Consider the following 26,287-nt stretch of genomic DNA (forward strand, 5'->3'; position numbering starts at 1 on the left):
TATTTTGTAAAGCTGAATTATCAAAAAGAATTTCCTCATTAATGACTCATTTGGGCAACAGCAGAATAAACTGAGTTTGAATTGATTTCCAAAAAACCAGTCGAAGACAAAGTAAGGGGTAATAGTATCTTGTATGTCCACGGTTAATAATCCTTCCACCCAAAACCTACAAGCAGATTCTCTCCCTGCTTGAGCGGACACATGCACACGCTGGGAAATCACACGTAGCAAAGGTGACGGAGTACACGCATAGGCACTCAGCAAGCATGCGAACATGCATAGACGCACACACCCACGAGTGTAGCCACATGAAGACATATGGTCATCCCCGCCGCAGGGGGGGAGGTGAAATAAAAGAAGCCAGGAAAGCTTTGGCAGAGCGTGTGCTGTCTGTGTGTGTAGGCGGGCGAGTGTGTGCTGGCGCTCAGTGTGGTGTTTCCGAAATCGTCGACGCTTCCGTTGCATGAGGAGGCCATTTTGGATTTATGCCTCAATGAGTGTACGACTGTGAGACGGAGGAATAGAGAGGGAAGAGGGAGTGGCACATATCAGAGAGAGGATAGGAGAAGAGAAGAGAGGAAGGGAAGAGGGAGTGGCACAAGTGAGGGAGAGAGGAGATAAGAATGGAGGAGAGGGTGGGAGAGGAGAGGAGGATGGAGGAGAGGGAGGAATATAAAGGGTACAAGAGGAGAGGAGAGTGGAGGAAAGGATGGGAGAGGAGAGGAGAGGAGAGGAGAGGAGAGGAGAGGAGAGGAGAGGAGAGGAGAGGAGAGGAGAGGAGAGGAGAGGAGAGGAGAGGAGAGGAGAGGAGAGTGGAGGACAGGATGGGAGAGTAGGGAATGATGGAGGAGAGGGAGGAATATAAAGGGTAGAAGAGGAGGGGAAAGCGGAGGAGAGGATGGGAGAGGAGAGGAGGATGGAGGAGAGGGAGGAATATAAAGGGTACAAGAGGAGAGGAAAGTTGAGTTGAGGAGAGGATGGGAGAGGAGAGGAGGATGGAGGAGAGGATGGGAGAGGATAAGAGAGGAGGATGGAGGAGAGGGAGGAATGTAAAGGGTACAAGAGGAGAGGAGAGTGGAGGAGAGGATGGGAGAGGAGAGGAGAGGAGGATGAATGAGAGGGATGAATATAAGGGTAGAAGAGGAGAGGAGGAGGGGATGGGAGAGGAGAATGGATGAGAGGATTGGGGATAAGAGGAGAATGGAGGAGAGGATGGGCACATGGAGGGGAGGAGAAGAGGAGAATGGAGGAGAGGATGGGAGAGGAGCGGAGTGGAAAATTATGGGGAGAAGAGGAGAGGAGAATGGAGAAGAGGAGAGGAGAGGAAAGGAGAGGAATGGTGGAGAGGAGAGGAAAGGAGAGGAATGGTGGAGAGGAGAGGAGAGGAGAGGAGAGGAGAGGAGAGGAGAGGAGAGGAGAGGAGAGGAGAGGAGAGGAGAGGAGAGGAGAGGAGAGGAGAGGAGAGGACGTGGCTGAGAGTGTGTAAGGTGCAGCACAGGAGAAAGTGACAGCAGAGATAAGGGAGTATGAAAGCCTGGGAGTGCGAGTGTGTGTGCGAAGGCACAGGTGTAAGTGTGTGTAATTTGCCTAAGCTCCTGGATTTGTCTCTTCAGAGTGATTCTGAGGGAACACAGGGCTTAAGGCCATCAGACTGCAGGGATTGGTTACACATATGCGGCATGCACACACATACAAGCCTGTGTGTATGTCACGCTCGCACATAATGATGTATTCCAGACACAGACACTTGCACAAAGGGGCGAATGACATGCACGGATGGAGAGCAAACACATCAGAAGCCATTAACCAAAAGAGTACCAGATGACGTCTCGGAGCAATTTATCAACATCGAAATGACTCAGCAAGCCGAATGCAAATCTGATGAAGTACAAAGTGAAAGTCTGAGATTGTGTTAAGACAGTAAATTTAGCACAGATAGAGTTTAGCGAGGCAGGATCAAGAGAGGATTGGGAGTTTTAGGCTTGCCATCTTGTTTCTATGATTGCAAGTTTTTCATTTCTTTGATAAAATTCAATAAAAAAAAAAAAGTCTGAGAAAAACCCATTAAATTTCACCAACAGTTTAGTGTCACCCTCTTCCAGGAAGCTACAGCACCTCCATCTGCTTCTGATGTCTGAGGCTTTTTCAATTATAGAACTTTAGGAAAGAGGAGATATGGCCCTAATACACACGATATCTGCCTGCTGGCGAGAAAGTTTCAGCAATTTGCTCTTGTGATCTCATGAGTTTAAAATCTGCCAAAGCATCTGGAGAGTAAGACAAAATAGCAAACGAGCTCATTTCTAACAGCATTTCACAAAATAAGGACTGAATATCAATCAAAGAATCTGTGCTTGTGAAACATAAAATCTTACTTCCTCATATTAACTTTAATTGTTGATGTGCTCATTTTGCACTTTCTTTAGTTTGCTTCATGTCTGCTTCTCGTCCTCCTTTTCTTGTGCAACCTCTGTTACATCCTAGTGTTGACAGGGTAGGACGAGGGTATGTTTTTGTGTCTGCGTCTGTGTGTGTGTGTAGGAGAGTGTCTGTGCACATGTGTATGTGACAGCGCCTTGGGGAAAAAGACTTTGAGCGGATTAATATGATCTAAATATAAACACCGCTAATCAGGACATCAAAATAGGCACAAGGAGACACATATGTGCACACTCAAACACCCTTTCATCTGACATGCCCACAATTGCTCACACACACACACACACAAACACACACACGCGCACACTGCGACTTTCATGAGCACTAAGATGCAGGGTCGCAGTGTTGCTTTGCATCTGTCTCATTTTGTCGTTTTCATCTGTTTCATCTTTCATGCTCAGAAAACAAGTTTGAGGAGGAAACATATCTGTCCGTTTTTAATACGATTACAAGTTCAAAACTGAAAACAAGCTACAAAGCTGTGCTCATACATGCTGCTGAAAAAAAAAGATGGTTTAAGGCTCTAAGTTTGTTATTAGGACAGAGAAATGTAGGGTAACCGGCGTTTCAGTGTGAGGTTCTATGCATGCACCTGCAGCACAACACACACAGTCACAGCTCATGGTACAAACACACATATGTAAATTGCCTGAGGTACTCCACTGAGGAGAGTTAATAGTGTGACCTGCTAAAATGAGATCTCATCATCTCTTATAATAAGCTACTAATACATCATTATATGGAGATGCGTGTTTCTATGTGTGTGTATTGCAGGGAGACAGACTGCGCGCTGTCTGCAGGAGAGACAAAGACCGACCTGCAGCAGAGAACAGAGGGTGAGATAAACAGAAAGTAGGGCTGCAGAGAGAGACAAAGCCATGTTTTTTTCTCTTTCATTGAAAGCTTCCTGCGTTCCACTGTGCTGTAAGAGCAGCCGCAGGCATGCGCATAGTGTGAGTGCAGCGTGGACCGATACAAACACACACGCTTGGAGGTAGCACAAGCAGAGAAACAGTGCATTGTGAGCAGCATATATTCTTGTTTTTCTTGTGTTCATGAATTCAGAACAGGGTCGGAGGCTCCTGGAGGACCAGGTGCATGTCATTTTTTACTTTTTCATGCTTGTGACAACTTTTTTTTTTTTTACGTAAGACAGACTATTTCTTTTTTTAGCAACCTAATCTTACCTGAACTCGAACTTTGACAAAATAGAATCTAGTCCTCAATACAATCATAGCCTTTACTTCAAACACAAAGAGGGTTAATTCAAACTAAACACATAGCCTAATTATATGTATGTGTGTGTATATAAACACACACACAAAGAGGAATAAACCTAATATGACATCATAAACTTTCTCCTCCACAAACACAAACTCCACCACTTTCCCTCCCCGCATTCCTCAGCATCCCTGCCTCTGCTGCCATAGCAACCCAGCAGCCAAAAGTCCAAAAACCACACTCAAGTAATGAAATCAAACAAACAGCAGAATGAATAATTTGTGAGGAATGGATCTAAAAATCAATGCATGAGTAATGCTCACCTCGCTCGCTTTAATTTGATAGTTTACTGGATGTCTGCCTGTGTTTAGGTGCTTTGGTTTCCCATCTGTCCAATAAATGAAGTGGATATATGGCAGAAAATAAATGTCTCCATGGTTTAAATGAGAAGGCTCTGCAGCCTCAGTGTCCAAACCAGCTCCTGTGTTTTGTGCATAGCAATGAGAGAAGAATAACTATATGAATCATGTATTCTTTTCATTAAATTCTTGCAGAAATTAACATTTTCACATCAAAATCTTACATCAAAGGACGGCACTTTTATATGAAAGGGAGAGAGAGGAGGAGGAGGGGGCATAAAAGAGAGCAGGTTGGTGAAATTTACACATTTATAAGAGATGAAAAGTTGAAAACAGAAAGAATAAAATAACATATATAATTCAAGCTTGAGTGATAAAAGGTTCAAACACATATCAAACAGATCCCAATTTGTTGCTTTCTCTTGTGTTTTTGGTTCTTACCGACTAGATGTAAATTAGCCACAGCATGCTTCTTCTTTTTGGATTTTATAGAGGGGTCTAAATCCTTGTTATCAACATCACCATGGCAACAGGATGGCAGCTTGTTGCTGATACAGACCGTCTGCCCTTGCATGTTAACAGAGGGCTTTCTAAAAGACCACAGCATCAACATCTCTCTTTTTTCGACTTGTGAAAATTGCACATAAAGTGCAATGACTCTGTCCTGGTGTCATTCAGAAGAGCTGGTCCTGACAGAGGATGGCTTTCTTTAACAGAGATAATTGAATAAGTTTGTCCTATAAACCATGAAAAAAAATGTTGAATCAAAGATGATGCACTGCAATTGGTAAGCACAGAGATTAAAGATGTAATCCTTTAAACTATAAAATAGCATTTAAAATATCTCTTCTCATCTGTGCTCTTAAATGAGCTCTTAGCGGTCGGGCACAATCATTTTAAGAGCTCACATTGCTCTATTATCTGAAACATTAACTTCTAGTATTCTGACAACTTCTTGTGGTGCACCTGTTGTCTCCAAAAGCAGTATGGGAGGTAGAGCCTTCAGTTATTTTCTTTGGAATAATCTACCAGTCTTTGGTCCAGGAGGCAGACACCTTCTCTACATTTAAGAGCCAGCTTAAGTCTTTGCATATTGATAAGGCTCATAGTTAAGGCTGCTTCTACAACATGCTATCTTTTAAAAACAAGGCCAAACTGACACACATAACCACCACAGCCTCTAAAATAATCGGTCTCCCCACACCAAACCTCACAGACTTAAACAGGGCCATCATACGCATCACAACCTCAATAGAACAGGACATCACACATCCACTAAACACCCACCTCATCCCACTCCCCTCAGGACACAGGTACAGAGCACTGAGGTGCAGAAGGGCTCGACTTGGCAAGAGCCTGATCCCTGAACAAAAGGCCTCGCTGAATGATTCAACTTTCTCTGAGTGTTGATGTCTCTATGGACAGTTTGTTGAGCTCAGTGTATGTTCTTGTGTTTGTCTATGTCTGTGGAAATGCAGAAATGTGCTGTGGAAAAGAATTTCCCCAAAGGGACAATGGAAGTCTAAAGTCTAATCAGGCTTGGAGCAGACCATAACTATGCTGCTATAGGCCTAGACCTCCAAAGAACACGACACACAGAGCTCTCTGTTTCTGTCTCTTTCTCTCTTAAAGCATATCATAATTCTACTTGTCACCAACCTTAAATCTTATGTAACACTTGAGTTACTAACCATATATCTTCCAAAGAGTGATTGTGCTCCCTTGTCTCGTAAGTTCCTGATGATCATTGCTGCAGGATCTTCCTGATTTCAGTGGCTACAATTATTATTTGCAGTCTCACTTTTTATCATTAACAGTTCATGTAAATCTCAGAGCAGCTCGACTCCTACTGCTGTAAATAGCATCATCAGTCCTCCACTTTATCAACATTATAGTTTTTAATGTTAATATAAGACTGATCAGTTGATTATCATTTTTTGCTGTTCCTGTGAGTACCTGACTTTTACTTTTTCTGACCCTGTTGCCATAAATCTGTGTTATCTGTTGCTGTTTTTGCCATTGTTGTTGAGTCGCAGCAGATTGCTGTTCAACATGAGTCCAGTTCTTGCTTGAGCTTTCTGCCTATTAAAAGGGAGACTTCTCTTGCCTCTGCTTCCTGCTAAATGTTGCAAAGTCTCAGGGTGGATTGATGATCTGTCTCTGTAAATAATACAACGAGTGCAGTTTTGGCCTTCTCTTTCTTTAATGTGTCTAGAGATAACGTCTGATATGAATCAACTCTGTACAAGAAAAGATTGAATGATTAGAGATTACTGATGATCTGTATTTGAGGCACATGAACACGATCCCTGAAAGATAACCACATGCTCTTTGCAGTAGATCTAGCCTTTAGAAGACACTGAACCACTGTTGCATCGATCAGTGAAGGTGTAAACAAAAGGTAACACATATGTAACTATGGTTCTAAAATTCTAGGTGGCCACAACAGCCATTTCATAGTCATTACAGGGATACAAATAGTGCTATATATTCCATAAAAGGTACAGTACAAAGCAGTGTTTTCTGCAGCACAGTAGGACAGAAGCATTTTACATTTACCTTTCAAGTCCACAAAAGGTGTTTGTATCACAAGACTTTGAGTATAATATTGCTTTTAATTACTTTAAGCTGCTGGATGCCAGTGTTTGTTTATCGTTTGTCTCACAGATTTGGCACCCAACATGGAAGTCCCAGATGTTTGGAGCTTCACACCAGCTTGTGAACACAATGAATGCAACTGAATAGACCATTTTAATTGGGATTGTGTCACCAGGAAATAATTTAGGTCCAACTTCAGCTTGCTGTCAGCTGTTTGCAACGATGACAACTGTATTTATTTTGAATGTTAACGGCTGAAAATGTCTCTGCTGGGTTACTGTTTGTTAAGTCATTCAGTAAATGAAGTAAATGAAGAGAAAAAGGGGAATATTGGATATGATGAGGAAAGAAGGGGAAAGGTTGAAGTGTAGATCTGTAATATTTATGTTCACCTCTGTTTCACCTCTGTTTGAATTTTTTCATATTTAAATAGTTAATGTATGGCATATGAGCAGCTGAGGTCGCCTAGATGCGGCAATCACTGCAATCCATGGTGACACATTCGTGACCTGGCATGATTAATATTAAAAATGGCATTTAATATGCACAAGTTCACAAAAGAGTTGGCCAATATGATGTTTTTTTGCATTTGATAAATTTAGGCAAACAGAGTGCATTAGAGTTATAGTAAGCACACAGGGCTCAAAAATAACCTTTTCACCTCCTTCCCAAAATGTACTGAGGCATATTTTCATGTTTGATTGTGTTTGTTGACTCAGAATCAATCCAGGCAAAAAACTTTGTATTGCTTCGCATTATTTATAATAATACCTCCTAATTTAAATAAATAATATTTTCTATGTATGTTAAGTTACATAAGTACAGAGAGAGAGAGAGAGAGAGAGAGAGAGAGAGAGAGAGAGAGAGAGAGAGAGAGAGAGAGAGATGCTCTCCATCTGTCTCTTTGTCTGCTGACAGAACTTGCCTTGCCTTGCCTTGCCTTGCCTTGCCTTGCCTTGCCTTGCCTTGCCTTGCCTTGCCTTGCCTTGCCTTGCCTTGCCTTGCCTTGCCTTGCCTTGCCTTGCCTTGCCTTGCCTTGCCTTGCCTTGCCTTGCCTTCTCATTTACCATGTGCCATCTATGAAGTGACTGAAGGCAACACTGGTAAAGCTGCCTGCAGTGTTTGCAGACCTTGTGAGCGCAGGCATCAACCAATGCCAATTATTTCAAAATACCATTAATCAGCCCTATTAATTGGCCAACCAACTGGTCTATCTCCACAAAAATCCATACTCTCTTTTAGCTCTGTTTTGTTCCCTACCAATGCCAGAGGGAAATATCTAGCTCTTTTGCAGCTCACCATCTTTACTTTGTTCTTAGTTATGTGTCTGCTTTGGTGCTACATCAAGTGGGCTTTAGAGCAAGAACAATAGGTAGAGAGGAGTCGTTTGACTGAACTAACATGGGGAAGAACACAGAGCTGATTGGTTAAAATATGCAAATATGTGCAGTAAAGCTGAGGTGACCAGTGCAGAGAACTGTTAGTAGCCTACAAGCAAGAACTTTCACGCAGAAGTAGTTATTTCATGTCTTGTTCATAAAAAATAAGGGGGAACCTTTTTGGTGTGGTTTTAAGAATCACAGCCAAGGTTATCGTTTGGTTAAAGGACATGATGTTCCTTTTTATACTTTCTGCTTCTTCATCTTTATTCCCATGGCTTCATTTATCTTTATCTAATCTCTCCTTGTTGCTTCCTTTATCTTTCCCTTTTCCCTTTTCTCTTTACCACATCCTCTCCGTCTTTTCATCACATGAAACAGTGACAGTATTCCAAGTTTCCAGCTGTGAATTTCTAACACAGTTGTTCACACATGAAACAGGCGTTTAAAGTGTCACATTTTCAGTCTGGGAGTGCGTTTGTTCTCACATGAACGTCTGCACTCTTTGACATGTGTGTGTGCGTGTGCAGGGCTTTCATTCATATGGTTAAATTTAGGGCACCACCACCAGCTGTTGATGCTCAGTGAATATGGTTGCATACTTACTATATATACATGTTAATGATCTGAAATGTACGTAAAGCCCTTGATCTTCACATCAAAGAGAATGCAGATATTTGGAGGTGGGTTCCCAAAGCAGCATGACAAGAAGAAGAAAGAAATTCAGGCTTCTTAGTCAGGTTAGACAGCTTGTGCAGTTTAATTTCAAGGTGCACATCTCACCACTTCTAAACTGCCAGACCTCAAAATATTCTACAAAGATTAGTAATCTTATATTTATGCAGCTTTTGATCTTAATATCTTATTTTTCCTGCATTAAACCTTCCATCTTTGTAAATTATCTCTGTTAAGTTTGAAAGCCTCTATTAAATTTACACGATCCCAGTGCCGGTGTCTTCCCCTTAAATTAACAGATCAATATGACCTGATTTATGCAGCGCTCATAGTGTCTGAACGTTCAGCAGTAAGAGACAGACAGTGAAAAGAGTTTCAGAAACAGGCAGGCGGTGTTCTTCTAGGACAAATTAAACACATACACATCGCAGAAGCAGAGCAGTTTAATGAAAAACACAAAAAGCATCAAACAGGAAAGTAAAGGAGAGCAAAAGAAGAAAGAAGAAGTGAAGATATAAGGCTATGTCTAAGCCTGCATAAATTCCCATTTCTCTTTTGAATAATAACAGTTTCATTCGGGAGTGAAAAATGAGGAAGGCTTGGGTAAGTGGTGAAACTTTTAAATCCGTGGTTCCGTGCTGGCGGAGTGGGAATAAATTATTCTGTCAGACTCAAACCGTGGAGACGTACTAGCTACGTTTGTTAGAGAGGAGAGTGTTGGAAAATGCCTGCAACCCCTCAGCCATTACCCATCATTTGTCAGGTTTCACCGCCAACTCTGTCGCATAATTGGGTCTGCGCTACCTCCGTCGCCATCAACAGTCATTTAGATGTAAATATGAGGGCAGCCATTGAAAGAACAAAACAGGAGAGGGGGACTCGATGGACTTTACTTTTACAGCCCAGATTGAGTGCAGAGCAAAGATACAGTTTGGGATTTTGTGGTGGATAAAGCTGCAGAGAAATGGATTGCATCAGATGAATAGAGCTCTGTTTTCGTGGAGGAAACTGAAGATAAATGAATGTCAGTGAGCTATCCATCCATCATTCTGTCTCTGTCACTCTGCACTGATGCAGGATGCTGTAATTCTCTCACTGTATACATTTCAGACGCCCATCATTTTGTCTTGTTCTCTCAACCTTACAGTCATGGATTTACAAACTGCTGCCATTAATTATCCCATCCCACAAATCCTCACAGTGAATTCTTAAATTTAAAGTGGAGAGTTGAGCTATAAGTGGTGGGAAAAGGTTTTCAACACATAGACTTTGCTTTCAGATGCATTTACAGTTCCTCTAGGAAATTGGGAAGTTGTAATTCAGCAAACTCATGCAAATTCAACCAATCCCTGCACCGTTTTTTCAACCTTTTATTCAGTCCAATGGTAAAACTGTTCTCCAAATTTGAACAATATTCCACTTCCACCACAGGCGTCATCATATATGTCACAAAAATCATGTCTTTGAAATTCCAAGTATTGAACCCTCTAGTGAATATTTATCCATGTTGAAAACTGTCAGCTGTTCCTCAATTCCCTGTGATGACACTATTAACCAATCAGAGGCCCTGATACAAATGTAAGACAGTGCTGATGTAACAGAGGGTTTGTGCAGGGAGACTTGCTGTCCTCAAAACTGCATATCATATATTCATCCCGAGTGTGACGTCACATTAAGTACATAGTTCCAAAATTAATAGTACACAGTTGTATTTGTATGTATGTGAGAATGCTTGGATTTATGCTAAATTGGCCAGAATTTTTAACATTGAGATGGAAGCTGAACTTACGGCTCCTTGAACTACACAGTGACGAAGCTAGCCTGTAAAAAAAAAAGCTGCATGAAAATGTGAGTAATATGTTTTATACTTGGATAAAAGTATATTCACAAAGTGGTACAGGAAATAATGCCAAATGAGTGAGCTAGCCTAGCCATCGTACCACGGACTAGATATACATAATTGATGATATCCTATTATGTTGAGAGGACATGCAGTAGTAAGTTGTAGACTGCAAAGTTAGCATTGTGTTAAAGGGCAGTATGCAGTACGTTAGGTGTGATGGTAGTATGTTAGTACGTGGTTTAAACCTGTTGCTTATCAATGGTTTGGTCCTCATGCCGAAAGTAATGTACAAAACAGAGTATATCTAATAATTGGAGACATATCTCTCAGCATGTGCAGCGCAAAAGTTGTGTTTCATGGTTATTTTGCACCGTTTCTTTTATTTAAAAGTGATCTGTTTTGGTATTTTGACAGAAAGTGACCAGAAGTGATGTCATTGTCAGGACAAAGGGATACCTTAAGCCTCCTCCTCTTTTCTTTTCTTTATTTTGTTTGACTGGTTCTCATGTGGGAAATTGGGATTGGGTTTGGTTTGTCGCTGGTTTGTCCAACACTGTTAAACGCACCACTGAAAGGGGCTTGTTTGACGTCACCTGATTGAAGTGATGAGCCGCAACTCGGAAGCAAAGAGAACGCCAACTCATCAAGACGGAACTCAACCAGAGACGAAGACAAACCTTTGGAGAACCAATAGCACCTCTTAAAGACTTATCCCAACCAAAAAAAACAACTATTAAACTCATAAGAAGACGCTTGGGGTCGCCCCTCGCCACCCACGCTGACCAGTACATTCCCCGGCAGACCGGTGCAGGTGAGCGGACCCCTTTTCAGTTTTCCCCTACCAGTCCTACCCTTCACTCTTGTTTGATCACTTCATGTTAGGGCTTTTAGGTGGCATTCATACCTCTACTCGGGGAAGTCCGTAACATCATGTTTTTGTTTGTCCCAGTTGTCCCAGTGGATGTGAAATGAATTACACACAACAAACCTAAAACTAGTGCAAACTGTAGTGAAACTTTTTTTCAAAAATCCGCCCAAAAATAGTCATTTTTTATGTGTTCTGCAGGAAGCAGAACTAAGTAAAGCTGCAGTAACCTCCAATAGCCACAGGAAGTGTGCGTCACGTCCCATTCCATCAGCGCTGCACACTCCAGAGCTGATCCGTCCCCGTTCTAAGCCAATGCTCATGTTTTAACAGAGATTGCATGGCACGGCTCTGCTCATTCTCAGAGGTGTCTCTCCTCTCCGCTAAAGATACGTCCCCCGGTCAATTTAGGATGGAGCGGAGAAGATCTACCTGAACAGGAAGTCATATACCATCCACTCAATTTCAAAATAAAACACCATGTAAGGACTCCTGACTGTATAGCAGATCATATAGATAAGACATGTTTATTGATGATGGATGAATTGTTAACAACCACAAAACAGCCACGTGTCCATGATCAATGGTGACCATTGAAAGACTTTTAGATGTTAACCTTGTCTGAAGGCAACAGCACATCAAAATATAACTTATTTTATTATATCATACACATTTAAACCAGCTTTATAATTACATAGCAGAACCACCAATAGTAGAAGCACCAATTAGAAATAAATCAACCAATTAAAAGGAATTGTAACTTGTTGTAGTGCAGCTGTAGGTGACCATTAGTGACAAATTCAAAGTCTATTCAGAAAAGTCACAACAGCTGAAACGATGTAAGATCCTTTTAACTTAAGTGCCTGTTATTTTGCTGAGTTTTTCATCCATCTTTAATGTGCTGTGCAGATGCAAGAAATTCCACTTGAGAATACTCTTGTGTAATTATACATGACTGCCAGTGTGAGAACAGAAGAAAAATGTCACGCCTTTAGGATAGGAGAGCAAACGCAGATGGATGACACCTTGAGAAGAAGAACAGAGCGGTCAGGACAAACAGAAGAGTGTGAAGAAGTAAAAGGGGAGAGGATGAACTGTGACAGAAAAGGACGGAAAAGGGAATTATATGGTCTGGAGAAAAGTACACAGGCATGTCTGGAACATTTCAAGGCGATGTGTAGGCTGGTAAGCTTGTGGTTTCATCCAAGGAATAGGGTAGCTGAAAGGACAGAGGAGGGTAGAGCAACAAATGAGAGCAAGAAAGACAGAGTAGACAAGATAAAAGGAAGGAATGAGAGAAAAGAGAGTGATTCAGGAGAAATCAGCAGACAAAGAGACAGATGGAGAGCATCGATTACTCTTCCCACAACCCGGCATTCCAGCATCCGACATGGGTTGTTGTCAACGCAACAATGCAATCACATCACCGACAGAGTTGTAATTCTGCCCCATTCACTCCCAGCTAATCAGCCTCTGCCAGCTCACCATCTATCAGCCTGTTGGGCTAAGTCTGTGAGTGTGTGTGTATGTGTGTGTATCTGGAAGAGGGTGTTTGTTACTGAGGAGAAAAAAAGGAGACAGGGGAATGATATTAGGAGTTGTCCGTTTACTTGCAAGTCTATCGGAGTCTGATTTATTAGCAGCAGGGCAGAGAGTAACCAAACGCATCCATTGTAAGTTCATCAAATCATCGGTCGTGCCAGTTGGAGGACTGCAGAACTCATTATTCTCTGTGTTTTGTGCCCACTCTGGTCAGGATGAACAGGGAGGAGCAGTATTTCAGGGACGCCTGACTGGACAGGAAGGAGAATGATCCTCCTAATAGTCCAACACAGAACAGTACTTGAGTTTGAATGTCTCCAATATAGTCATCAAATCAAAGGAAACCTCTAAGGCACTCGAATTAACTGTATATGAAGACGGACAACGTGTCTCCACCTCCTCCAAAAGTGGAGCAAAATTACTTCCTGTGATGAGCACTAACATCTTGCACATTTGGAGCATGAGTCTGCACAACAGGGAGTAGCTCTAGACGCCAAAGAATATCCAAGACATAACGGCAAAGACCCATCAAGTCAGTACAGCCACTCACAGTTATCAAAAGTTCAATTACTCTGGTCTAACTTCTCACCTTCCCTCTTGCTGTTTCTCCTCTAATCTGGGGCACAAATCGCTGCAGGAGCTGCAAATAACCGAGCTGTTAATCATGCCGTTACACCCCATTTATGGCATCATAAACTTTCCTGAGTAATGAATATTTGGAAATTAATCAGTATGATGAGAACTAATTATGATAACAGACATCGTGTTTTAGACTTATATTTTGATTTTATAGTTTGATTTATATCCCATCTGTTGACATGGAGAAAGCAGGCTTTATGACCCATGCTGCAGTTTTGGGAAGCTGCCATGTTAACCACCCATGTTGCAGTCCATTGACCCTCTCCTGTATACTGATTCAAACATTACACAGTAGGGTCATCCTCACCTTCACACAACTCCAGATGCTGTCATTTTTTTACTCAGGACTACGTCACCATACCACCATAAGCACCATTTCTTGGTTTTCATGGCTAAGTGAATCTCTGTCATGATAACACTTTAAACTCAAAGTTCCTGGCTTTCCATATCTTGTCTTAAATACTTGAAATCACAATCTACAACTCCATAACAAATGTGTTACAGATATAAAACTCCTTTTTACTCTGGATTCTGTGTTGATGAAGAGCTCGCTGTAGTTTCTTTGTTTAGCAATGGCAGTAATCACTTGCTAAAGTATCGACGGTCACTGTCATTGTTGTAATAGCGTCAGGTGAGAGATTCTGCTGACAATGACATGAAATGATCTTGTTGGAATAACTTATGCCAAACATTTTACTGGCACATGTGAGATTTATACCAACTTTCTAACCAGTAAATCGACTGTTTTGAAACAGCCTGAAGTCATTTTATTCTGATTTGTGCTCATTTAGAAGTTACCTAACTACATTTTTTTTCCATGAACGGATATTATTAATACTAGGGATGTAAATTTGAAGTATTTTCTGTGATCGTTTTTTGGAAATGTTAACGATCAATTATCAATTAATCCATAAAAAAAAAAACATTGAGTTTTTTTATGTAAAAAACAATCCCAAATACGCTGTTTTCCCCAAAGTTATATTTTCCACAGCAACAAAATGCACATAACTGACGATATTGAATACTGGTACATGTTTAATATGCTGAATATCAACGAGCAGGCTCATATTTTAAGAATAATCTCCGCGGACATAATCTTATATAGTCTTCACTACTAACAGAAAAGTACTTCAGACTCACAGTGTTTAGGTTTCTGTCTACTCGATCTTACTAAGAAAAATAAACATGTGTACGTGGCCAGGTGTCAGGCAGCAGCAGAAAAGCCCAAACGGCTCTGATGTTGCTGCTCTGAAAACATAGCGTACTAGCAATTCCCATCAGTCTGTTGGCTTTGTATCTAAAGGTGGGGAAATGTCCTGTTTAAAGTTGTCAACCTTGTGTTCGTGTCATTGTTGGCAGCAGTTGCGTATTGATCCTCTTTAAAAAAGCGCACGTTAGAGACCTGTCACTCAGCCGCAGCCGCCAGCTGAGCGTCTCCGCTGTGCGCAACACCTTTAGTCAGCTGAATCACATCGAAACATGCTTCAAACTTAAAACACTGATAGCTGAATGTATATGAAAACATGTTGCTTGTTCCACGTGATGGAAAATTGAAAACAAAAATGCGTATTTCGAGTAATTTCTTAACAATCAACTAATCAATAACCAATTAATTGTTTACATCCCTAATTAATACCAATTGCGTACTTAATCTGGTTGTTTTCTTCTTACAAGTTAAAAAGGAGGGGCACCGTGGGCCAAGCGGTTTAAGCATGCGCCCCATGTACAGAGGCTGTTGTCCTCATCACAGCGTTCACTGGCTCGACCAGGCCACGCCCATTTTCCCCCACTCTTTACTCTCTACATTGTCTTTTCCTTCTCCCTTTTTGAGAACTGATTTTGTTTCAGCTATATGAAAAGTATGCAGATAAATAGTCATCTGATTATTATTCTCTTGAGTCTTTGCACAAGGTTGGCAGAAAAATTGGGTTCACAAGCGTTTTCTTTGTAACTTTTATGTTATTTGGGGGGGGGGGGGGGGGTTTCTACCTTTATTTGATAGGCAGCTGAAGAGAGACAGGTAAAAGGATGAGTGTGAAGCTCAAACTGATAGAGTCATGGAAGTGGAGCGAAGGAGAGATCAGCAGAGCCAGGATTTGGACTTAGACAGCACTGTCAGACTGTCCCGAGAGCAAGGCCCCACAGGATGAACTTCTAATTGGTGAGTACAGGTTTCTCTTTGTTACAGTGTGGGGTGGAATTTAAATGTAAAGCATTACATTTGCTACATCACATATTTTAGGATATGCATGTGTGTGTAACATGTGTCTGATAAAATTTGTCTATTAATAACAAACGTTAAAGTCTGGATGTAACTGTATCAGAAGCTGTCATCCACAATGTGTGGGCGTATAAAAACAGCTTCTGTGCTTTTCTTTGGGCTGTGTATTTTATGCTTGTCAGCACACAGTGTGAGCTACCTTTTGTCTGAAGCCTGCGTAGATGTTTTGTAGTTTAAAGAAATCAGGCTGTGGTGGTTTGCGGCAGGCTGTTGGATAAACATGGATACATGTGCTGCGAGAGCTGCTGTCCTTGGTCCTGAACACGAGTTGAGCTGTGAGTTTCTACACTGTGACTTGAATTGTCTGCTTTAAGATTGTATGGAGTGGTTTTGTGTTTCTGTGCGTGTACATGCTCCTCTGTGTGGGGGCAAAACGGAGGGACAAAATAAGTACATGCACTGGGGCCTATCACAGAGATGACACTCCTCTGGCTTTGGGAATGGTGGTTAATGGTTGATTCTCCAATGTACTCCTCAGATAATTGTTGTTGGGCAACTGATTTGTCATGTGAAGTAAAGAACACAATCACATCTCTCCTAAAGCAGATTGTGTTTCATAAGATGTACCATTAAAACGTGAATCGATCAATGTGTTGTGTTTCTAAATAACTAACATTAGCCCTGAGATCCTCAACCGTTAATAGAAAGAACTGGACAAAGCTGTTCCAAATGTATCTCTTCTTTATCAACATCATTTTTTATATTTTGATATTTTTAACCATGGCAGGATTCCTAATGTTCAAACATGCTCGTGTTGTGTTGCTACATTGCTAAGCTATGCTGTGGGTAATGGTAAATGGTAAATGGACTTGTACTTATATAGCGCTTTTCTAGTCTTTCTAACTACTCAAAGCACTTTTATAATACTCGTCACATTCACCCATTCATTCCCATTCCCACTAATGGTAGAGGCTGCTACAGTAAGGGAACATCAGTGTTAGCTAATCTCATTTGTTCACATTCACACACCTCTGAACAACAGATGGAGCAATTTGGGGTTCAATGTCTTGATCAAGGACACTTTGGCATGTGACTGCCGGCGCTGGGATCAAACCGTCAACCTTACGATTGATAGACGACTGACTCTACCCACTGAGCCACAGTCGCCCGGGTTAGGGTCTTGATTACATCACTTGGAGGCACACAAGTGATTGAGATTACCTTGTTAGTGCTGGCTGACACACATGTATTACCAAACACACAGGAGAGGCATTTTCAGTTTGCAAGCTGTTTTCAAGGCTTTTCTGCCGCCATCAATTCCTTCTACATCCTCATTGCCTCCTCATTTATCTCCATCATCTTCATCACCATCTTCTTTAATTGCATTGAATGTGGCTTATTAAGAGTAAAGACAAAAACTGCGTTTTTTTATGTGATACAGGTGGAAAAAAATTAATTTCTATTAATAGAAATGTAAAAAAAAAAAAGAAAAGGTGAGGTAACCTGCCTGACTGTCTTGCAGGCATCTTTCTAGCTCAACACTTTTTGGCTTCCTGTGTCCCAGATCTTTGCACAATTCTGCAAAATAAAAAGAAGCAGCTTTTCACATGAGTTGTAATTCCATGCAGCGATGCTTTCTGTTGCAGTATGGATTAAGAAGTAGACATTAATGAATCACTTCTAACCAAAGGCTGTTTTTAATTAGTTTCATTACATTTTATGTTGACGAATGTCCCGAGACACATCAACCTTCCTCTTCTACTGCAATCAGGTTCAAAGTGATCCAACAGCCTACACGACACTATCACACTTCTCTGAGTGTTTTCTATGTTCACTCATGTGTTCCTTCATTTGTTTGCTGAGTACGAATAAGAAGTCTAATTTCCTCTGTGTTTCTTTAATCAGCGTACAATGCTTTGGATGTGATCAGGAGAGGCCGACAACATCAAAGTTAAGTTCTGCTTTGATCGCCGACTGTAAATCTAATTTCCTACATACGGCGCTTCCAGCTTAAAGCCACTAAGCTATTCTAAGCCTTTTCCAAAAATCAGTCAAGTGGCGAGTTGTATTATGGTGCAACTGTTTTTAACTGATGCAATGAAAGAGGATTGCATTTAAATGAGGAGAGTGAGGAACACTTTAACTTAGATTAAAAAGAAAGCTTAAATTTGAGACTCTCTGTGTGTGCTGTGCTGACGTCAATGAAGAGTCTCTCTCACAGCACCTTGTGTTTTAACGGGCTATTTTTTAACAGTGCACAAAGTAATGTTAGCTCTTGTCATATATTTTAACCCTGACCCCAGAGCCCTTCTGCTGACAGAGATGAGAAATAGCTGGAGAAAAAAAAGATGAGGAAGGAAAGAAAACACCTTAAGTCACTGGAGCAGAACGGTGAAGAGGCTTGAAAGTGCTTTTAAGTTGTGCAGGCAGATTCCTACTCCCTGAAAACACACTCACATCAGCACAGCACACTGACGCACCAAAAAAAAATGCATGTACTCTTGCATAAGCACATATAAACTCTCTTATATACACACATAAACAAACATACATCCAGAAACACCACATACATCAAGCCAACATAAGCTGCATTAACACACACACACACACTCCAGGACAAACACACACCTATGTGTACCAACTGGTGCAGTAATATTGCTGAAATTACTTTTGGGGCTTAGCAGCAACCGGCAGGGTTTTTTCCCCTAGATCTCTCGGTAAACTCGGAGAGGCCAAATAGGGACGGAAAATAGGGGGCACACACAAGCACCGACATACATTTCTCTCCCTCTATCAGTGCCTCGGTCTGCTCCTGAATCCCTCCGTTTGCTGTCATAAGGGAGTATGAGGAGTGCTCACCTCTGTCAGGGAAATCGCTGATCCTGAAATGGACCCAACACGTCTAATTGATAGCACAGAGCAGCAAAGCACTCTTCAACTCATCACCACCACACAAAAGCACGCAGCCCACAGTCTCATGTCTCTTTACGCTCTAAAATGAGATCTTTAGTTGCCCGTCGGTGTTCTCTGAAACCCAAACTCGCTGATATGATCCTGCTCAAACAAGACAAATTAATGTTTCTAGCCACGGGGCCTTGAAATCTGCTTTGTAACGTACCGCACGTCAGCGAAACTGCTTTGTGGGAGGCAAATCTAATTATTCCTTCAATTCCCCAACACTACTAATCACACAGAGGTGCCTGGAAACACCAGGGTGGCTTTAAAGGATGAAAAACCTGAGTTTTCTGGAAATCAGTAGGTAATTTCTGTTGGACTTTTTATTAAGGCAGCTGAGGGAAATTGCTAGAAAAAAAAATTGGTCATTTCAGCTGGATTGGGTGATATTCACAGGCCTGCTCAGGTAATAATTACCAGCTCTAGATGTCCTCTGGCAATACTAATGCTGTCCGTGGAGAGCTGTTAGCACCTAATAGATATTGTCAATTCCACCCAGGTGAGAGATTGGCAACATAAGGCCAACATCAGACGGATCATAATAGAATCTGGAGACTCCGAAAGATGTTAATGACCTCTTTAGGATAATTTATTTCGAGGGGGAAAATCACACAAACCATTCTCAGCAAGGCAGGGAAAGCAAATACTGCAATGCGTACTCACCTTGGACAAAGCTACACTCAAACAAATAAATGGAGGTTTGAGAGTAAGATTTTTTTTTTTTTTTTTTGTTATTTGCAAGGACGGCTCGACCACAAGCCAACAGAATAAACAAGTCTGTAAGCAACTGAGACTTTGGGGCCTTTCATGGAGACAACAAAGACAGCTTCACATTGAGATGAAAACCAAGGCTGGTGTTATTAGTTACAAATGGATGGGCTGATGTTTGCGCCCCCTGTGTGTGTGTGTGTGTGTGTGTGTGTGTGTGTGTGTGTGTGTGTGTGTGTGTCTGTGTCTGTGTGTGTGTGTGTGTGTGTGTGTGTGTGTGTGTGTGTGTGTGGTGTGTGTGTGTGTGTGTGTGTGGGTGAACAGCATTCGTCTTAAGTCGTGAGGGGAGTGTAATCAAGGACAAGACACAGAGAGCTAAATTGACCCGAGGGAGGTGCGTCGTCAGTTGAGGCTGAGCTCCAGTGTGTGTGTGTGTGTGTGTGTGTACCTTGTACTGCCTCTTCTTTATCATTTATGTGTGTTTGTGTGAGTCTGCGTGTGTGTGTAAAAGATCTTTGGCTCAATACAACCATTGTGAGACACATTCAAGAACACACACACACCCACACACATAGAGAAGGCCTATCAGTCTCTTTGTGTTGCAGCACAGTAAATTATTTAATAATAGCCTTATTACATGTCGTTATGTGTATATGGTAGTGTATGAAATTCATTTCCTAAGATCATTATACTGGAAGAATAGTGTGCAAGAGTTACTAATTCATTTCCTCATGAATAATAATACATGATACATTTTCTATAATGCAAGCTAAGTGATTTTTCAACACAAGTGCAGTCTAAAAAAAAACTGCACACGTGCCTATAAATAGACCCATACCGTGTGAAATATGCATCACAATGCATTTCAATTAAAGTAGGATTCCTCATGCCTGAATAAAAACAACATAAGCCGGGAGCAAGACTTAGATAATGACAAAGGGAAGCTCCATTGTGGAGGGCAGGAGTGGACTGAAGAGGCAAAAGCGAAGCAAAAAGGGGGCAGATTAGTTTAGAGCCAGAGAACTAATTAAATGAAACTGGAGATAAACGTTTAATTATTTTCTAGCAGCCCCTTTCTCCCACTCATTTTCTTTTCTTCTTCATTACTGCCTTCCAGGGATGCTGCTTCCAAAGCGGCCAGTGTCAGGGGGTGGTGACTTTTATGAGCAGGTGGATTCAGTTTTCCACACACGCACACGCACAATTTCTCCTTCCTTCACATCACTCGCAGGTTCTCGAAGACACTTGTAAATTCACCCACAGCCTCTCATTGACACAAAGTCCTTCTCTCTTCCACACACACACATACTTGCACACACACTTTCTGTCTTCCTGAGTGTTTGAATGTAGATGTGGTTTTAATCCTGGAGAGATTCCACGGGGGAGGTGAGGAAGGGTACTAGAAGGAGAAACGTCCGTGACTTGGTTGAAAAGATCCTCATGTCTTCGGTAAGTGCACTGCCACCTCTTGTTTTATACAACAGAGATCTCTTTTACCAAATGCAGCTCGATAGAGATGGCTGTAGTCTCCTGGTATGCTAGAAATTGGTGCCACATGCTGCGATTTCCACTGCGAGGGTAAACAGAGGGAGGTGTGGTGAGTAGGAGGACTTGTCACAAGCTGATCTTGGAAAAACTGGCCTGTTATGAAGTGAAAGAGCAGAAATCCTCTCCTCTGCAGAGAATCAATGGATGATCATAACGCACACTTTACCTCCACAATCAGACCTTTGCCATCCCTCCCTGAAAAAAGATCTCTCCTCAAGTCGACCTTTGAATTATTCATTCGTTAACCTTTGATCGCGGGGCTACGTCAGCTCACTGTGTACAAAAGCAGAAATGTTGCACTATGCACACAGATTGTGAACACTTACTAATGATGAGTAAACAAGTTTGGCCCATGCTCACTGAGCTGTGTCCGTTACTAGTTCTGCATGACTGCAAAGCTCTGGCTTGGGGTGACAACACACGGCCTGCATACGCTTTAAAAGTCACGGTGAATATATTTCACGATGGAGGCACGGCTGAGCAATCTGGAAAAATGTTGGTAAGTTGTACTTCAGGGTACATGCTGGAAAATGAGACTTTGGATGTGAAGTGTATGACTTGAAACAGGAAAGAAGCAGGGATATTTTTACAATATTACTTCAATGATGGAATTATTCACTTCCTTTTTAATATATATATTTTATTTGTTACTTTTTAAGCATATTAAAAAAAAAACAAGGGCTCTAACATGATGATGATGATGATGATGATGATAATCAAAATAATAATGGTTATTATTGCAATAATAATAATAATAATAATAATAACAATGATAAAACAAATAAAACAATAAAAACAAAATAATAATAATAATAATAATAACAATGATAAAACAAATTAAAATAATAATATTATTATTATTATTATTATTATTATTATTATTATTATTAATAATAATAATAATAATAACAATGATGAATTCAATAAAGAAAAACACATGTTAAATAATACAAAGTATAAATATAAAATTCAGTTTTGTTTTTTTTTTAACCTAAAAGTTGTGTATACATTTGCATAATGAGGAGCGTGACTGAGTTGACTGACAGGTGATCATATAGTAGCTGTTGGTTGGAGGCTAGAAGCCAGCCTCAACTCCGCCTCTTTGTCTGTCCTTAAATCGCAAGTTAAGTAAAATCAGCATCACCCGTATGGCTCGCCATCATTGGGCTTCAAAACTTCCATTCAGGAACCAATGGGTGGCATTACAGAGACGACGCCCATGTTTCATACAGTCCGTAGAATGTATGACAGAGTTAAAAGCAACACAATTGTACACAGTAGCGCTTTGAGCAAATGCCAGCTTGGTGGCATTCTGCTCTTTATTGCATATGTTAACCTTTGTCACCTATGTTTAGCATCTCATCAGGCAAACATTGCAACTACAAAAGGTGCACCTTGCATAGATTACAGTTAATTCTCACAGGGATGTTAGTACGTCTGCAGGTTTTTAGGAATGAAAAGGAGAGATTCAGAAATCAAAACAGTTGACCACTAAAGTTTTTCTAATCCATCCTGAGGGGAATATGAACAGCCGCACCAAATCCCATCATTAGTGCTTTAGCAGTCAGTCTGTTAAATGCCACTACACTACCAGCATGGACAAGGGTTTGGTGATCATAAGCCACAGTTTAGTGATGGGTGTCATTTACACCAGCATCCAGAGATTAGATCCCCCCCTTTTATCTCACCTCTAATAATCTCAAGTTAATTCCACTTTCCCCAAAAGCAGCCACCTTTTGAAACAAAAAGATTTTGCTGACTGCTGCACGGACTTGAAAAAAATTAGCTGTGCAGAATTTTCTACATGACTCCTCCTGGGAGAGGAGCACCGCAGCAGCTGCGAGCATAACCAGGACATACTCTGTTCCCATATTTGAGAAGTAAATATTTTACTTTCTCAGAGTGTTATATAAGGAAAAAAGGAACAAGACGGGTGCAGAAAGGCATGACTGGGCAGAATTAAACAGGTCCTGTAAGTAGCATTAGCAGCTTAGCACACACACTTTGTATCCCCTGATTAAACAAGACTTTAGCATCTACTCCGAAACTTTCTGGTGATTAATGTGCATGCATTCACACACTCATGCACGGACACACACTTGTATCGTCAAGAACCATCAGAGAACGATTACACTCCAATTAATATGGATGTTTGGTATCAGTATGCAGAGAGCCTTGTAAGCTGCAATCATTACGCTGGGATCGCCAAATAATCACCCAGAAATTCCCTGTGGCTACGTGTGAGTGTTTGTGTGTGTGTGTGTGTGTGTGTGTGTGTGTGTGTCAGAGTAAGAGAGGGGGAGAAAGTGTGTAAGGGTGCTCACCTGGGTAACATTGTATATATGTTGGTGTGTGTGTGTGTGTGAGGGCCTTGGGCTGTGCATCTATATCAGGAGCCCTATCATTATTCTGTTGCTGTTCCCACTTCCTTGTTCCATTCTTCTGCTATTCTCTGTCTCTCCCTGTCTGTTTCTCCATCTCTACAGCCAGATTCACAACTTTAGTACATACACACACACTCCCAGAAACACACACAGTGAACTCTCCCACTTTGGTCACTTTCTCCTCTCCCCTCCTCAGCCCATCCCTTCATCTTCTTCGGTTGAGCCGCGGAGTAAACAACTGAGTGACTGCTGTCACAGCATGTAGTCCTACCAGACACACACTCGCTGCAGAGGGCAAGAGAGCACACTATCTGCTGACTCCCTGAACACACACACACACACACACACACACACACACACACACACACACACACACACACACACACACACACACTCTCACACACTCTCTGCTGGGGACAGCGTTACCCTTTACCATTGCACACACACACGACCAGGCACACACACTGATCTGACGCCATGGTAAACATCTATGTGCTTACTGCCGCAGCATGCAGCCCTGGGCGTGCCAGCTCCAAACACGCACACAGAGACAGAGATGGACGGATAGACAGCAGCACAGACGCACACAGAGCTGTCATCTCTACATCAGCACACAAAGCAACCAAGGGAACGACTGGAGTAAAAGGAATCGACATGGAGCGATATAAATAGAAAGATCTTGCCTGATACTCCCTCAAACGTATTCTTCTTTAGTCGTGCCAGTCTGTAAATATTTGTCAACCTCCAAAGTGATGTGTTTTTGATAAAACGTCGGAGACATAAACAGGGAAAGCGACATCATTTTGATCTGTCAACATCACTTAGAGGATTTGATAAACTGATTTGAGGCGGCGTACACCCAAACTTGATGCTGTGAGGACCGAGGGGACCGTGCTTTTAAGTATCACATCAAAGCAGACAAGTGATCCCTCTCTCTGTGTTTCCTCTCCCTTTCTGGATCTCTGTCACTCTCATTTACTCCTCTGTTATTTCACTGTCTTAACACTGCCTAATGAAGGAGTACAAAATGTACCCTGGTCTTAAACAAACACACAAGTCTGTTATCTGCACTTGTACATTTCTCAATGACCGTGATGTGAACTTAAGAACGAAACTCACCAAGAGAGAGGGGAAAGATAGTTAAGGGATAGTGTATGGTTAGCAGGTAGTTATGTCACAACTTTTAACACTGCTGTTATCATCAACAACGCTCATGGTTTAAGTTTCTTTGTAGCGACCAGAAACCTAAAGTTTCAGTTTTAGCCACATTGTTTTGTTGTGAACTCTCAACTCAACTCAACTTTATTTATAAAGCACTTTAAAAACGACCACAGCCGAAACAGAGTGCTGTACATAAATAGACTAACAATGCAGGCATAAAACAGTTAAAACACAGGATAATGAAACAATAGAAACAATAAATAAAAACAAACCATAAAACACCAGAACAGGAGCAGGGTCTCATGCGAGGTTGAAAGCCAAGGAATAAAAATGGGTTTTTAGACGAGTTTTAAAAAAACTGAAACTAATGGTTTTACCTCGCCTTACGGTCTATGGTGTCAACAAGCAAAATGTCCCAGAACTCTCTTCCTTTAAATTATTGAACATGATCTGTGAACAATTTGTCTCTGGCATTGCTCATATTAGTGAAAGTTAATAACTGTTGTCAAGGAATCAGAATCAGAGCCGGGTAATAATTATTGTTAAAACAATGGCAAAGGCAGTTTCTCAAACAGGTAGACTTTCATATTGAATTCTACCAGGGATGGAATGTAAATAAGTACATTAACTAAAGTTGTTGTAACTGAGAGTACTGAGAGTACTTGAACTTTATATTTAGTCGTTTTTTAAATATTTTATTAACCTTTCCTTGACATTTTTTTTGTTGGAAGTGACTTCATTACTTTTTTATGCAGCATCAGTTACTGAGTTTCAAAGAAATAAGCAAAGGTAAAAATCATGACTAAAAAGTCGCCAGTTAACACGGTCACTTTTGAAATCAAAACACCGGCTGTGTTTTATATGGGGCTCATGTCTTTCTTTGCAGTCCCCCAAAATTAAAAACAAATTAAGTGGTAAAAAATTAGGGATGATGATGAATTAGGTGTGGGACTAGGGGTGGGAATCGAAAACCTGATCCTACTTAGAACCGATTCCAATTGATCAATTCCATTGGAATTGTACACCTCAAATGTTATTGATTCTTCTTAACGATTAATTTCCCAGCATGACATCACGTCACGTTGCGGTACGTTGCATTACCTCACACACTCTGCGACGCAGAACTCCTTCAACCACGAGGAGACAAAGTATTTTCCTCCAGGACGTCCAGGGTGCACGTCCAGACTCACGCCGCCGAAAATGAGGCACCGAGAGCTCTGCAATGACCCCCGGATTCAAAGTCTTTTCACCCAGGCTCGAGAGGCCACGTCCAGACTCATGCGGCCAAGAATGAGGTCAACCTATTGTAGAACTACTTTTTTCCCCTCAAAAAAATACTCAGGAATCTTTAGGAGAATTGATAAGGATTTGGATTGATAAGCAGAATCGACAATGGCACTGACATTGATACAATCTTATCAATTCCCACCCTTAGGTGGGACAGGATATTGATATCGTCAACATATCGTTGTCCTTACTAGTGTGATACAAGTACTGAGACACAGGAGCTTAACATAGATATTCTAATAGACTTACTAAGGTGCTCAAAATAGATTCCCCTGCAAATTTGACTCACTACTTCATGACTACATGTGGAGATTAATGAGAGTAATGTGAAAAGAAATTAAGTAGCCAAAGAACAAAGTGACTGAGAGATTCACTCACCCCTTTTAAAACCAAAATGAAGAGAGAAAAAGTTATTCCTGCGCTTTGTGCTGAAAAAGAAATGAAAGGTGGAGGATGCGCTCCA

General features: G+C 41.3%; 1 protein-coding gene across 7 annotated transcripts in view; it reads right to left on the reverse strand.

Moving 5' to 3' along the window:
• grm8a (glutamate receptor, metabotropic 8a) overlaps positions 1–26,287 on the reverse strand; it is a 315,548-nt gene that overhangs the window by 162,893 nt on the left and 126,368 nt on the right. The window lies entirely within an intron of this gene.

The sequence above is a fragment of the Notolabrus celidotus genome, chromosome 21, assembly GCF_009762535.1.
Source record: "Notolabrus celidotus isolate fNotCel1 chromosome 21, fNotCel1.pri, whole genome shotgun sequence".
Taxonomy (NCBI): Eukaryota; Metazoa; Chordata; class Actinopteri; order Labriformes; family Labridae; genus Notolabrus; species Notolabrus celidotus.